Consider the following 14,815-nt stretch of genomic DNA (forward strand, 5'->3'; position numbering starts at 1 on the left):
AATTAAAGGACCCACCCTCCTTCCCAGGACAGCTGACAAGATAGGTAGGTATGTTTGTTTTGTTGCATCCAGCCTAATTTAGAGTAATGCAGGTAATGTGTATGTTGATGACTTTAAACATACACTATTGCTTTCTTAAGTTTCATGATACTTACAAGTATCACTATCTTACATAAGTATGAGATACTTAAGTATCACTTGAGTTAATACTGCAAAATGCTGTATGTAGTGAGACCACAAATGAGGGACGTTATTAGGACTGATTTACAGGGATTAAACAGAGGGTCTCAGAGTAGAGGTAAGAACATCTGTATCTGTGAGGACTTGAGAAATGCCAAGCTCTGTTTTCAGTTACCTGATGTGTTATGCTAACCCCACTTATCAAGTCTACAGGTGTGCTGTTTAACACCGAGGCTGTGTTGAACTGTTCACTTTTTTTGTTCATTGTAAATGAAGAATTGTTATAGCAACTATGTGGTACATGACACAGGCTTTTGGTATTCCAAATGTCAGTTATTTAACTGTAATGTGAAAACTTAAAGAATCTCTTTGCTGTTCAGAAAATGGAGATAACTTCCTGTAAATAACTTTATTCCCTTGTTTTTATACTGTTTTCCTGCTCAATGGTATCTTGATTTTTCTTTAATTTCTTAATCTGTATCTTGTAGAAATCTTGCTTTGCTTGGCTTTACCATTTGTATTACTCTTAATCAGCCAGTTAGGCAATCAATCAGGGTTTGGAATGGTTCCTAGTGTTCTGTTGGTAGGAACTGCAGCTAACAAGCACCTAAAGATTTCATGGAAAATATGGAACTGAAAGGTTGGATCTCTTATTAAGAGTTGCAGAAATTAATGGAAACCACATCATAAATTAATTTTTATCATAAATGGCCTGATACTTTAGATAGCATGTGCTTTCTTGTATTTCAGCAGTTCCACTTATCAAAAGCAGAAATTGCAGAAGTGAGCAAAAGCAATTTCAGCTAAATAAGCTTTTTCAAACTCAGAAGTGCTTGAAGGCTTCATAACTTCATAATAGAGATTGCTGGTTCATATATAATCTAAGATGAACAAATTTAAATACTTCTAAGAATTTGTTCTAAGATGGACCTGAAGAGGAAGGTGTGGGAGAGACTGATGCTGGTGATGTATTAAAACTCTTCTGTGTATGCATGAGCTTTAAGTGTTGAAAAATGTCCAAATCATTTTTGATTCAGCTGTAACTGAGTAGAGAATGCATTCTGGAGACATTATGAACATTTTGTAAAAATCCTAATTTTTTTTCCATTTGATACAACTTGCTTCTTGATAAAGGGCTCATTCTGAGAATTGGCTGGCTCATTTCATTGGAGATTTTATAAAATGCATAAGCCTTTCAAACTCTAAGAATAGATGATCAAAGAGGATACAGTGATTGAAACCTATGCACAGGCTGCCTGTCAGAAGAGCTTCCTTGGGCTTTTCTCCCAGGATAGTATATTGCCTTTTGTTTTGAATAGATCCATGGGGAAGGGAAGTTGGGTGATGGTGTAGAGGACAGAGCGGGGCAGCAGTGCTGGTAACAGGGAGTGCCTGACTTCCAACTTTGATAGGTGCTTAGCATAAATGCTGTACAATATCCAATGTAGTAGTAATGCTTTCTGCAACATTTCTTTGGTGTTCAACAAGTTTCAGCTCAAGTCAACGTTAACCACTGAGTAGAAATTTATAGGTCTGTTTGAAACTTCTAGTCTCTAGATTTTTTTTTAAATGAGAGGTACTGCCACTAGAAAGCTTCTGCAATGTTTCATGTATCATTGGATCCAATGACTGGCCCACCTACACAGCTGTGTGCAGACAGGAATGCCTTATCAATATTAACAAATGAAGCATTATAACACCTTTGTGAGGTCAGGGTGCTTTATAGGTAAGAAAAGGCATAGAAAGACTAGTTTCTTATTTGCAGTAATACAGTCAATCTGTGACAGAATTGGGAAATTTTGACCGCTGACTCACGGATCTTTAATGAGAGACTGTTCTTTCTCATTTGTGATTTTTTTTTCCCCCTTTGGCTTTTTCATTCATACCTGCTTCATGTGCATACAGAAGAAGACTGGGTTGCAATTGCATAATTACGTTGAATTAAATAGTGTATACTTATATATAAAAATGAGCAGATCCTTATATTTTTATATATAGTCATATTTTTATATATAGGTGTCAATTCTAACCTACTCATCTAAAAAAGAATAAATGTAAACCCACAGGAGAAATAGTTTTGAGAATTTTGTTGCTGTTTTTAGTAGTTTCTTTTTTTGTTTCAGCCATAGTAGCTGTGCATTAAATAACTGAACAAGTGAAATATCCAGTGTATAAAAGGTAGCATGTTTTAAACCATGAATATACTAATGCTTACCCAGCAGAACTGCAAGACATTTGGAAACATAGACGAGTTAATGATGTAGAAATTGTATATATGCACTGTCTGAAAGTCATGCTAAATGGGACATATGGCATTTGGTCTTTTTTGCATTGAAATGAAAATTAGTTTGTTTTACAGAGTTTGGGTATTTTGAAGGTATTTTGTTTACTATAGTGTTTGTTCCTGAGAAATTATTAGGAAAGAATTAAATATGATAAAAGTCTTTTTTTGTGCTATTAAGGAAGCATTTTGTTGCATGCTTGGAGGATACTTTTAAATGTTCTGCTAAGCACAGTGTGTAATTTGCTCTTCATATGTAGTTTTCTGGTGTTAAGATATTGTATAAGGGTAAAGGCAAACTAAGAGTTAGTACATGAACTGTTGATGTAAAAAGCCATGTTGTTAATTATATAGGATACATTACTTTTATTTAGAATAATCAGTGCATTACTAATAGAATTTAGAATCAAATGTGACTTGCTGCATCCTTGCTAGTCATATTTTGTTCCTGCTTCCCCTAGTCAAGTTTTACATAAATGATCCTTCATTTCATAACTTTTAAAGTCCAGGTGTCACCAGCAAAAGTTCTTACACATCAACTTTTGGCTGCTATTTAATGAATTGTAGATCTGATGTATTGGTAGTAGAACAAATGTGTTGCTTTTATCAGTAATTAATTTTCTTGTTTTCCTTTTACATGTTTTGGAGAAAGCACTGTAATATATCTTGTAAAGGTAATGCTAGATTCGTTATTGTGGTATGAAAATGCACAAATGGGAAATGAGTTTTCTTTAGACTGGAACTGTAATATCTCAAATTGCAAGACTGCTCAAATATGTATTATTATGTTACTGTATTGATGTGTTCCAGCCTTTGTGTAGTTTAAATTTAGTCTTCATACTGTGTAGATTCATCAATCCTATGTAAAATTGTTCCCGGAATAGCGGTCTTCCTGGGATTAGATGCGGGAAGGGAGTGGGGAGGCACGTATGTGCACATCTTTTGGGAAGAGGGGAGGAGCTTATTTGTTTTGTGTTTTGTTTTGTTACCAAATTTGGGGAGGATTTTTGTTCTCCTGTGATGGATTTTATGAGCTTGCACTATGTTAGCCTGGAATGAAATTAACTCACAGGGTGGTAAAACCAAATAATATTGAATTACTGAGTATTACAGATGCTCAGATGAGGGAGCTATTGGCCTAGAGACGCACTAGTGCCTAAGAAAACAGAAAAAATATTCTGTTTAGACACTACTCTGCTTATATGTCATTTTCTGTATTTATCTGACCTTTTGCTCGTTCTTTATTACTAGGGCAATTTACATAAAATAGGATCTATGCCATTTATGAGTTCATGTGCTCCTGCTGCTTATTCTTCCCTTGAAGTTCTAATCCTTTGTGGCATTTCACCCCAAAGCACTTTACAGTAATTGCTAATTGATATAAAAGGATCACTTCATCCACCCCTGACATGTAGCACCTCAGTAGTGAAACTCAGAAGCTGTTTAACAGTGAGCAGTAGGCCTGCATAACATTTTTAGGAAGGAAAAAAGAAAAAAGCCCATCAAACTGAAAATGAATAGGCTATTTACATTGTCAGAAATTAGCTGCAATATCCATTTCAGCATTGGGTTAGGACACTGGGGTTAATATTCCTGGTCTTCAGAAAAGAGACCCTTGGTCACAACAAGAGGACAGAATGACTGTATTACATTTTGTTCAGAAACCAGCATCTCCAGAAATATATTACTCTTGAAATTCAGTATATTTTCACATACCTTGTTAATTGGATCCATGGAAACTTGGAGGAAAGAGTTTTGCTTACAGAATCACAGTCTTGGTGTGCTGTGGCTTTTGAGGTTACTTCAAGACTTCTCAGTAAAATATAGTTTGGCTGTCTTAGCACGTAAGAATAGCATTGTGGAGTTAGATGAATGCCGGTAAAGAAAAGTTATTTTACACAGACTTGCGCTACAAATGGCAGCCACAAAGAGGGAATGAGCTACAGTAAATGCCCTCCAGAAGGACGGTAACATGCTGTTTCTAAAACACAATCTTGGAGGATGATAACCTTCATCAGTGCATGAGAGCTGCATCTGGCCAATAGGTACCAAGTTGATGATTATTTTTTACTTCTTAAAACAGGCCATAAAAAGAGATAGCACTGAACAAGCCTAGCAAACAGTCAAAAGAACTGCTTGACAAACTAGGAGAAAACTGCCCCAGCAACTGCAGCAGAATTGCTAAGATGTGGGTTAATAACTGAGATGTATGTAGGCTGCTACTTAAGAGAAGCAGATAGCTGGCTTTCATGGTGTACCCTTTAGCTTCTCTCATGCTGCTTGGCAGGTTTGATATTGCATTTGCCCAACTTGTTGTGTTCAGTATTGTTTATGCCTATATTACCTGTGTATTCCTGAGTGATTTCATTAATTTGCCGTATAACTATGTAGCAGTCAGTGGCACTTAATTTATTTTACTGATTTATGTCTACCATTAGGAAAAAAAAAACCATACAAAGCTTTGAGTGACATGACTGTAATTAAATTTTAAATAACTATAAATTAAAATATAACTGTAAGTTAAAGTTAACTATCGGTTAAAAATAAACTTCACAAGCCAGCAGTCTTTGCTATTCAGAGAGGTGGTAATTTATCAGCAGACAATCTGCAAAAGCTGATTTGGTCTCAAATTGTACTTGAAACCTTTCAACCTGAGTGACTTTTGCCATGTTCAAAGGGTTTCTACTTTGATAATTTCAGACCAAGAGGATGTGAAAGTTCAGAGTCCTAGGCATATTTGGGATCCTCAGTTCTTAAGGATGAGTCTTTTAAATGCTCTTAAATTACACTCCAGTAGGCGTAGAAGTGGTAGTAAATTACATGGGGAAAAAAGCTTTCCTTCAGTTAAGTTAATTGATATTTATAATGAATATCTTAAGTTGTACCAATAAGTGGCTCATGCAGACTCTACAGCATTTGTCATACACTCAGAGTTTATAATGTGGAAAAGCATTGTTAAAGCAAGTGTCATCCTGTACGCCATTTCTTATGAAAGTGGAAAATTTATCCTATGCTTGGAAAAAAACTTGTGAGACTGTTAGAAAAACTTTGGTTTAGAAATGCTGTTTTTCTAAGGAAGTTGAGCAAAACATGGGGTTTTTTTGTATTTTGCAAGGACCTAAAAATACAGTGAAGGCTGCTTGTGTTCAAACAGATGTAATGCTATGAATGGCCAAGTTTGTGGAGGAAGAATACCAGCCTATCCCTATACTGTTTTTTCAGTGGGCCTGATTTTGCCTATTGAAGATGTGCATTGTGGTGTTTTTTTCTGGTTTGATTTATGCAATACAGCAGGACCTATACTAATGTGTTCAATGTCTTGGTGTGGTTGGGAAGATGGGACTTTGAAGAAGTTGAATGAAAGTGGAGAAATCCACCAAGTAAAATCAGGGAACTGCTCTGGTTTAAAGGGAAGGTAGAAACTTCTCAAAAGAGTAAATGCACTCCATTATTTGTGGCATTTCCACAAACAGAAAAGCTTAGTCTTTGGAAAAAATCAAATGGTACAAAACCAGGCTGAATTTGGGAAGGTTTGTGTGTATATATATATATATATTTTTTTTTAGGGCTGTTCGTTATAGTCCAAGTTTAAGGAGATGTTCTCTGATGATGCTAGCATATTATCATATATACACAAGATCTGTTTAGCTTTGTTGCATAAAAACACAGGTTGTTTCTCTGCAATGAAAGTGTTTTGAGTAGGACCTGGGATGACGGTATATAGGGGATGGCAGTGTGAGTGCCAAACAGCAAAAGTGGAGAGATAAGAGCGATTTTAAGCCAGCTTTGCTCATCTGTCCCAGCTCTTCTACTCACATTAGTGGAATTCACTATTCAGTTTTCATCCAATATTTAGAAGATATCTACCTTGTTCTAGCTAAATAAAGTATTTAATGGTCACCAAATAATGACATGTAAGTATTTCAAATGGAAAAACTTAGGTTTCAGGATCAGATAGTGTCTTTTGTGAAGATTAGTTTTTGACATGAAACATTTAGTCAGGTTATTCAGCGTGAAATTAATTTTGAGCAGAGTGAAACAGTTTACCTGATGCTGTGTCACTTATAAATAATACAAGGCTGATGTTGTTTGTTTTATTGCAGAAAGGTTTAATCTATTTTTTTAAAGGTTTTGGCTGGTTTTTTCCCCCTATTGTGTTGTTTTTTAAAAAACAACAAAATTATGTGGTCAGATTGAGTTTCAGGTTGCTGTTTGGCAAAAAAAACCCACAGGAAAGCTGTGGAGTCCATCTAGCCTCCAGCTTTCACATCATAAAATGACACTGTCCAAAAGAAAAGAAACTCAGATCAGAAAGGTAGGGATTTGCTGAAGAGCTTGGTAGTAGATCTTCCTCCTTTAGAACATGCTTATATCAGTTCGTAGTGTGACTGAAGACTATCACTTGTTGGTATTTTGAAGGTTTACATAAAATACCACAGCTGTCTCAATTTCTTCTGACCAGATGGATGTTTCTGAATCATAAAAACAACCCCTATGCATTCAATCTTGACCTGATGGGGGGGTGGTGGTGGTGGAACTTTTCCTATTAATAAGAAATAAGTAGGGAGAACAGAGGTCAGCTGAATGGAGAGTTGAACATACCTTACTACAGCAGAGTCTAAGTTGAGGCATGCTGATTTGCAGTTTGTAATAACTACATGATAGGCAACTTAGAAATGCATTGGCAGTTCTACTACTTCTGCAACCTTTCCTCTGTTCAAGTCGTAGTCTTAATTGATGGAGTCCTTGTAAGATTGAATTGTAAAGAAATGGTGACATACAATCATTTTTTTGTAATAAACTGATGCTTGCAGGGGTTTTATTTACAAAAACATACTGGTTTTTTTATTTAACAGGATATATATCAGCGGGGTTGTGATTGCTCTTCTTTGAGTTCTTAATCATATGCAGAATACTGTGACTTTCCATCGACTTCAAAAATTATGCAAGATCAGTAGGAACCTGAAATGCTCCATCCTGAAATTTTTACACATTATGTTCAGATTTTCTAAATTGTAGTAACTCATACCATACATTGTGTATGGTAATGGGTAATGGTAAATTAGTCAACAAAACTTGTAAACCAAATTTTTTCTTTGGTGACATTTTAGACTTTCTGTTAAAATTCTCTCCTATATGTATAATACACTTCCTACAAACATGAAGGACGGTTCTTCCATTGTATAATTGACTCACTGAATTAAGCATGTTTACTTTTTTGCTTGCAGTATCAGTGGCATGCTACAGGTAGCTGCAGTTACCTCAAAATTTTTGAACTGCTTTAAGATACTTCAATAAAATTTAGGCTTAGCTGTAGTGTAGTTGGATTTCCAAAGGTTTGAATTGCACTGCTGTTGGAGTTGGATTCAGATGTCGCCTTCAGGTCCAGAATGTGGAACATTATTTTGCTTGTCGTGATAACAGTGTTTTCTAATTTAAGCCTTCTGGAAGAGGAACTGCTTGAATAATCTGCAGATGAATGGATTAATGAAAATACCAGACAACTATATATATCTATCATTAACGTTATATGTTTGTTTCTGTTTGTAAGTGTGAAACATACAACAGAATTTAGAAAACTAGCATCCTAATTGGGCAGTGGTGCTTTATGATACTAACTTGTTTTCACAAAAGTTGTGAGCTAGGTTGTTTTTACACAAAATTATTTCTCAGACCATCTGCTTTCTGAAGTTTCTTCTACAGTTTTTGATCACTTAACCCATTGGTGTAATTCAGGTGCACTAGTAGTAGAAGTCAGTTTGTGGCACAGGTTTGGCACTCAATGTATTAGTAGACTATAGATTAAGAAAACCAGTTAAGTAAAAAAAAATCACTGAGTGACCTCAAGTCAGTAATAGGGAATGTCAGCCTGTCAGATTGCGTTATTAGAATGAGCTCATCCTTATTAAGTGCACTTGAGTTCTGTACATGATAATTCATCTCCTAGGTGGTATAATGCCCACTCACTAGACCTCACTAAGTATGCCTTGTTATCTGCTCTAGAAATTAACTGTCAATGACTATTGCAGAAGCTCCAAGTTATCCACTTCTAGTTATAGCCTCTGTGTGGAGCTTTTGGAACATGGGATTGTTTTTTCATCTCTTTCCCACATTTTCTTTCCTCCCTGTATTAGTAACTATAACCCGAAGTGAATCCCAGAGTCCAATAACAACTGGGGTCAACAATGTCTGGAAAAAGTAATATTGCTCTTACTGGCTTCTTTCCTCACACTTGTTATATGGCTAATGCAATGAAGTTAATAAAAACATTGTTTCCTTCTGAATATGTAATTAAGTGTCCACTGCTGCTTAGCAGATCTCAGAGTTGGCAAGCTGCAAGTCAGCCTTAGGCACCTTGTTACCTAAGCATGTCCTCAAAGGACGGACTTCAGTCTGTTAAGGCTTATAGCTAGTTTTCATTTGGTTTTGGTAGAATTAAGCAGCTGGACTCTGGAATGCCACACAAAAGAATTTTGTCCATTTTGCCACGATTTCTGATCTCTGAAAAGTCTATTTGACACCTAAAGATGCTCCTGAAGATTTTCTAGCTGATATTTTAAACAACAGTCAATATGTATTTGTAGTCTTGTCAAAGCATACCATTGTGTTTGTCATCTATCATATTGTAATTGTAGTGTCTGGGTATTAGAATGTCTCCTTTATTTTTTCTTTTTATGTAAATAAATTCTCTATCTTTGATAATTTGATGAGAGATCAGCTTGAAGCTCCAGTTGCTCTCTTGAACTCATATTTTACTAACCTTTCATGTTGATGATACCTCCCTGCCCTAAGGACAGACAGTGCTTCCTTTTCATGGTAAATTCTTCCCTTAGCTATTTTGTTTGAATTGGTGATTGACCTTAGATTAGCAGTGTTATGTGAGCCTGTGGAAAATATTCCTTGGTTTAGCAAAGTTGCCCAAAATGATAACCAAAGAAAAGATATACTTGGAGATGTTAATGACAGGATCCTATCTTCCTCTAGCAATTGGTAGCACCCTTTGATTGAGGTGAGGCAGCTCTACATGCTTCCCAGGTGATCTCCTCAAAAAGAGACTAAAGGAAAGGAAAGGGGTGCTGGATTATGCTCTGAAGTGCTGCATTTTCTCTCCCTAATTCAACCCACAGATTTGTCTGCCTTTACTGAAGTGCACAGTGACCTGAAGTCTTTGCAATTGATCCTCCTATGATCTTTTTTATTGATTATGTCCGGTGAATCAGACATGGGGGAATGTTATGTTGGGTTGTTAATATACACAGTAATATAATAAACTGATAAGCAGTGACAGTATTTCATTACTTGGCTGGAATTTGGCTGGAATTTATCATTAAACTTAGGTAAGCTTTTAGTAACAGATGGATTGCATTAGAGTTAACCTGAAATCCTCTGTTGACTTGGAAATTGCAAAAATAAAGAAAAAAACCTTAAAGCCAACAAACACACACAACCCCCCCCAACTAACCAACCAAATGTAAAAACCATAACATAATGAGTATATTGAAAGAACAGGACTTTCCTCATTGTTCTGGAAACTGCATTATCAATTCAAGTTGCAATTGTTTAGGGGAAAGACACAAGAAAGGACAAAGGGCTATTTGTTTACTTTTAGAAATAACTTTTTCCTTCTGTATTGCAATTGAAGAAGATAATACCTGGAGGATTTCTTCATCTCCTTGTTAGTCCACATAGCTCATGTAAGGCAAAATTTCCATACTCACAAGGAAGAGGCAGAGCATATTGTCATAAGTTATAAGGTTGACTTAAGGCTTGCATATTTACTTTATATGGAAGAGTCACATTAGCTGCATTTCCTATAATTTTTCAGCTTTTGGTCTCCCTTGTTAATAGTAAACCTACTCTTCCTGTCATTTTAGTGTTTTGAGATTTGCAAAGGAAAACAACTTGGAAAGGACTGTGCACTCCTGAAAGTAAAAGCACATTGAATTTATCTTGGGGGGTATGTGTGGAAATAAGGTCAGATGTAAATCTTACAGAGAGGTTTAGGTGTTAATGTCTTACAAACAGCTTGTGTGGGGTTTACAGTTTATCTGTTATATAGGTGACTGCTTTCCTGTGCTTTCTTCAATATTTTATATGCATATAACTTCACAGGGGAATATGAATAATGTTATTGTGTGTCTTTAATGCCTGTCAGGTGAATTAGTCTTCTAATTAATAACATATCATTGAGAATGTGAAAATAAATCTAGGCAGATGTAGTCTGATTAACTCATATACTATTATGAGTATGTGGTAGGTTGTGAAAATTAATACTGTTATAAAAGTAGACAGACTTTGGTTCAAGAAATCTGCTTGCCCTGTATATAACTGCATGATCCTCATGTAAAGAATATTGATCTTTATGTTGCATTAAAATTAATTTTCTTTTCGGGCATCTGAACATGCACTTCATGTCTGAAACTTCTGAATTTTTTTTAAAGTAAATCCTTTAGCACGGATGTTGATTTGTTTTCAGGGAGAATATGACAAAATCAAAAAATGTACCCCCCCCCATCCAAAAAAATCTTACCACCATCCCACCCCATAAAATCATATAATCACAATTAAAACTTTCCATCAAATAGCAAGTTTTCTTCTTCCCCTTTTCCTTGCAGTATTTTAAAACTTTTTCATTTTATTTTAGGAAATTAAATATACAGGTTATACAAGTTATTAAAGACATTTTTCATTTCAGCTCTAGAAGATGATAAACAGCGATTTACAAAAAATGTTATGGAGGGAGAAATGAAGCTTAAAAAAAAATTAATCATATAAAGGCAGCTCAGTATGATGAGACAACGAATGACCAGCCTCCCTTTGGCAAACAAAACTGAATCATAGTAAGGAAATGAGGTTGCCAAGGCAGTGAAAAACAGAGCTAGAAACTTCTCTTCTAAGTCAAGTCACAAGTTGCGAGGCATTCATAGCCTATGGGAAATGGTGAGGCCGTTGCATGTTTCTCTTAATAGACAGGGTCTGCAGCCTCTCATCATTTCCTGGCAAAGAAGCCAGTGATGTCTCTTGTACAAAGGAGGAACTGTGCCCTCACCCCACAGACTTTCACTAGTCATGGTTGAGGTGCGTGAAATCTTGACTAACACTGTGCAAAGGCTGTTTTGTGGTTGTAGGGAGAATTTTCATTTTCTGGGTTATCAAACCTGCCCTGTATAAGGATGGCACAGCTACTTTGAGTGATGCAATGTTGTATACATGAAGTACTTGATTTTGAAGCTCCCAAAATTAGCGGAATGTACTATGTCGATGGCTTATTCCATAGCACTTTCTTCATTCCATCTCTCTGAAACGTAAATCCTGTTAAAAAAACCTGCTTTATTTTTGATGCTCACCGTACTCAAGACTCCAGCTACTTACTAAGAGCTTTCTAGACAATGGGCAAGGCAGAGTTTCAGGATATGAGTGAGTGAATGAGGGCTTTACTCTTGACTGTACTACTGACCTTAGGAGGGTGATTGTGGCAAGTTGGTGTGTCTTTGTGTCTCAGCTTCCTTGCCCACAGGACAGGAATTAATACGTGTATAAAACTTACAATACTATTAATAAATAAAAGGTACTACATAAATATTTGGTAGGAAGTAATTGTTGTTTGCTTGTCATTTGACTTTATAAGTATTTTAGAAAGTTAGAATTATGAGACAAAAGATTGTTTAGGTTGTTATATCGAGGGGAAAAAAAAATCTCAATTTCTTTCAGAACACAGTCAAATCCCAAGACCTGCAAAAAAATCTGTCAGTGCATGTGCCAACCTTTTTTGAGCTGTACAAGTTCTTTTTGCACTGAACAGCTCCCTAAAAACACTCTTTCAGTGAGCTCTGTGTAGCAATACTTGAGATCTGGAAGGAGAAGAATTCCCCAGAGTTATCCATGGAGCAGGTCTAATTCTCTGGCACCTCTTGTTTTGCTGTGACTCCTGCTTTTGCAGATGGGGGCACTGCCAGGCTCTGTGTCCTGTGGCTGGCCCTGCCTCTGCTTCTCCAGGAGCTGCAACTGCAAAGCATGTGGCCAGAGTACACAGAGGGGTCTTCAGCTGTTTTACATAGGTCTTTTCACTTGCTCCCCCTTCCATGCAGGGCTGCCTTCCCAGATTCTTTCTCAAAAAGTGAATTTCATTCTGGAACTAGAAGGTAATTGCTCTTTGGACACCACTGAAGTCTACCAGCCCTTATTTCCTGACTTTTATCACTGCTCTCTTTGATGGTGATAGAATACCTGTGGTCACTGGTATTCTTACTGTTTTGCTTTCTGAAGGTAAAGTTAGACATTCACTATGGAAATGCCAGCAGTGGTAGTGGAAACAGTTAATGCGCAGGGACAGACTATCAGCAAGGTGAGCGGGAGTGATAGTTAACTGAAAGCAGTTAAATGCCTCTGTGGATTTGTGTGCATAATTGTGTGTCTTACTCTTCCTTATCCTGCTTCACTCAATCACCTACTCTAGCAAAAGCCTCATATTTAAACTCATTATTTGAATAAATAAGGCTGACTTCAAGTGAAGTGGACTAAAGAGTTGGTCCCAGGAGCAGGTGTGCTGGCTGACCTGAGGGATTGGGTACCTTTCGCCCTCCCCTCTCCAGAGGCAGAGGTCAGTGTTTAGGTGTGCTTAACCTTTTTCCTGCCACAGTTACTTCTGGAAAAAGGTGTTAGGAAAGGTTAGATGCTGAAGATGATGCTGACAAGCCTGTACTGTCCGCTAGGACACCTGCTGCTGGAGCTGAGCTAATAAGCATGAGGATGAAATATTCCAGCCGTAATGTAAGTTGATAAGGAAATGGGACCCAAGGAAAAGTGTATGCATTTAACACAACTCCAGGAGTTAAATAGGCTTGACTGAAATAATTCTTACTTATGCCTCAATTTCATTTTTTTAGGGTGAAAAATTAAGCACCTTAAATGAAGCAAATATGAAATGCTAATCTTGAAGACAAATAACTTTTTTGTTCTCAATACTTGTACATATTTTATGCTTCCTCTTGCTACTGGAATATCAGCATGTGTTGCTTCGTTTTGCTTTACACTGTAAAAATTTGCTAGTAGTTTTGTTTTCTTTCATCCTGCATGCTTTTAAGAATTATTTTATGTGAGCTGAATATGTCTTTATTTGTTAAAATAAGTACATTCTTAAACAATGAAGTAAAGCATGTCCAACATGACCCTGAATGCCTGTAACTTGTTGGCAGAAACTGTGACAATATATATTGCCTAAGGAGACACCCTCATTAACAATTTGGGTTTTTTCTTGTAAATAGATAAAATTGTTGGAAATCAAATTAGATTTGATGCTTTTTTCCTTTCTAACTAATTTTGTAACTGATACAAAACAAAATGAATTATGACTTTTTCAAAATCCTGTACTTTCATGAAGTTAAAATAGGCTTCAAGAACAAATTAGTGCACTGCAAAAATTAATACATGTGAAGTAATGTAAGCACATGGCACTTCTAATTTTTCAATGGCCTGGGGGTACTGTTATCTGGTCTTTTCTGGGAAATCACTCATGTTGCTATCAGGGAAAGAGAAAGCTGCAGCCCCCTTTCTGGGAGCAATCCAATGCAGTATGGATATTAATTAAATTTATTAAACAAATAACACAGCGACTCAGGGAAGCAGGGGTCCATCTGCCAGCTCTGTAGATTGATCTCTGCAGAGACGCGAGTTGAATGGTAGTTAAAGCTAAGTTGCAGAGCTCAGCAGATGGGCTCTTGTCTCTAGTGGGGGGAGATTTGGTGGCGGTCCAACAGCTTTTTTCCCCCTCCAGGTTTTTGTTCCTTGCAACTGTGATTGAAGAAGCACTTCTCTGCCTTTTCTCAGCCTTGCCCCCCCTTTTGTTTATCTGAGCAATGTTTAAGTCTGAGTGATTTGTTAGAGAGGCAAGTCCCGGCTGATCTCATTTTGTGTATGTGATGTAAACCTCAAGCAGAAAATAATTAGGAAAATGTAATCCCATTGACTTTACACCCCACTTGTGTACACTGCTACATCTCTGCCTGGTGCCTTGGAAAAGGAAAAGTCTAATAGCAGCACTGTACTTACTATTCAAAATCACTGCCCATCATACATATATTGTGAAGAAAATCTTTGTTGGAGGCTTGTGTACACAGTATGAAATTATTTCTGCCTGTAGGTCTAGGCTGTGGTGGTATTCTTTTATTTAACTTTATTTTATTGCTTTCTGTTTGTGTTCTCTGATTCTTGAAAATAGGTACACTTTGTATCCCTCTGCAATCTTCCTGTAAACTGATGTCAAGCAAATACTGATCTAATGAGTTGTTTGGTGTATGTGGGCTACCTAAAATCGATGGTGTTGTCTATTGTGGATTAAAAGCCCTTGTATTTCAT

This window comes from Falco naumanni, chromosome 10 (assembly GCF_017639655.2).
Source record: "Falco naumanni isolate bFalNau1 chromosome 10, bFalNau1.pat, whole genome shotgun sequence".
Lineage (NCBI taxonomy): Eukaryota > Metazoa > Chordata > Aves > Falconiformes > Falconidae > Falco > Falco naumanni.